General features: G+C 38.3%; 1 long non-coding RNA gene across 1 annotated transcript in view; it reads right to left on the reverse strand.

Annotated features, from left to right (window-relative positions):
- Positions 1-2,136, reverse strand: part of LOC109378272 (uncharacterized) — a 21,296-nt gene that overhangs the window by 9,115 nt on the left and 10,045 nt on the right. The gene's annotated exons all lie outside the window — the stretch shown is intronic.

Raw genomic sequence — 2,136 nt, forward strand, 5'->3', positions numbered from 1 at the left:
CTGCCTCGCCCGGGACGAGCGCAATGATGGTGCCAACTTGGGCCAGTGAAGCAACGTCCTCCACAACTAGACTGAAGAACAAAACAACAGCATCTTGTCTGTTCCCCTTCCCCCAACTCCCCAGCACTGTTCCCATCCCACCAATTCCCCAATTAAAAAAATAATAATAATATATCTACAGAATCTCTTCTATAAAACATAATGGGGGGTAATATTTTCCAACTAATTATCTTCATACAAAACCAGACAAGAACATTACAAGAAAACTCTACAGATGAACATCTTTCATGAAAAGAGATGCAACATGGATGGATCTCAGATAGAAAAAGTCGAGAACCATGTTCACTCATATGTGGGATATAAAACTGAAGGCAACAAAGGAACAAGACAAGCAAAGAAACAGAAACTCATAGACATAGACAATAGTCTAGTGGTTACCAGAGGGTAAGGGAGGAGAGGGTTGGTAGATGAGGGTAAATGGAATCAAATATATGGTGATGGAAGGAGAACTGACTCTGGGTTGTGAACACATAATGCAATATATAGATGATATATTACAGAATTGTACACTTGAAACCTATGTCATTTTGTTGACAATTGTCACCTCAATAAAGTTTAATTTAAAAAAATTAAAAAGAAGAAATGTAAAAATTCTCAACAAAACCCTACCAAATAGAGCCCAGCAATCACGACCAACGGGGTTTATCCTCCAAAAGCAGAGCTCATTCAACATTCAAAAATCAATCAATACAACTCATAATTAAGCCTATAAAAGAAAAAAAGATCATATCAACTGATACATAAAAAAGCATTTGACAAAATTCAACATTCACTCATGATAAAAACTCTCACCAAATTAGAAACAGAGGAGAACTTTCTAAACCTGACAAAGGTTTCTACGAAAAGTCTGCATCTTATATCACACTTAATGGTGAAAGTCTAAAGCTTCTTCCCAATAACAGGAATATGGCAAGGATGTCTGCTCTCATTACTCCTATTCAGCACTGTCTTGAGGAACTAGCCAGTGCAGAAAGGCAAGAAAAAAGAAACAAAAGGCATCCAAATTGGAAAGGAAGATATAAGATTTGCACATATATTTGCAGACAGCATAATCCCACATAGAAAATCTCAAAGAATCTACCAAAAAAAAAATACTAGAACTAATAAGTAAATTTATCAAGTTTACAGGCTAAAGTCCTAATGTACAAAACTCAGCTGCATTTCTATATCATAACAATGGACAGTCAGAAAATATTTTTAAAGTACTATTTGTAATTGCACCCAAACATGACATACTTACAAATAAATGTAAAAAAATATGTGCAAGATCTGTAGACTAAAACCACAAAAATGATGAAAAAACTAAAGAAAGCCTAAATAAATGGCATGATATACTATGTTCATAGTTTGGAAGGTTTAATATTGTTAAAACTATCAATTCTCTCCAAACTGATGTATAGATTGTCAGCAGGATTTTCAGAGAAATAAAAAAACTGATTCTGAAGTTTATATGGAAAGACAATGGAATTAGGATAGGCAAAACAATTCTGAAAAAAAAAAAAGTTAGAGAATTCACACTACCTAATTTCAAAATTTACTATAAAGCTAAAATAAACCAGACAGTGGGCTACTGGCAAAAGAACCAACACATAGATCAATGGAAGAAAACAGAGGTTCCAAAAATTACCCAAGCATATGCAGTCAAACGAATAAGGAGAAAGGATGTCTTTTGAACACATGGTACTGGAACAATTGCACATATGCAAATATGAAGAAAAGAAAAAGAACCTCGGGCCGGCCAAGTGGCGCGTTGGTTAAGAGCTGGATTGGGACGCCAGCTCTGAGCAGCAGGACCCCGGTTCAGATCCCACATGAGGGCCAGTGACACTGCCCTCTGCAGCTAAGATGGTGAACAACAGCGCGACCTGGAGCTGGGCTGCCGTGAGTGGCCAGTGACAGCGTAGGCTGCAGTGGGGCTGGCCGGCAGCTGCCGTGAGCCGCCGTGAGCGGCCATCCAATGGCTGGCGAGCAACTGCCTCCTCCAGGAAGAGCACAATGATAATACCAACATGGGCCAGTGAAGCAACATCCTCCACAACTAGACTGAAGAACAAAATGACAGCAACTTGTCTGTTC

The sequence above is a fragment of the Hipposideros armiger genome, unplaced genomic scaffold, assembly GCF_001890085.2.
Source record: "Hipposideros armiger isolate ML-2016 unplaced genomic scaffold, ASM189008v1 scaffold_1847, whole genome shotgun sequence".
Taxonomy (NCBI): domain Eukaryota; kingdom Metazoa; phylum Chordata; class Mammalia; order Chiroptera; family Hipposideridae; genus Hipposideros; species Hipposideros armiger.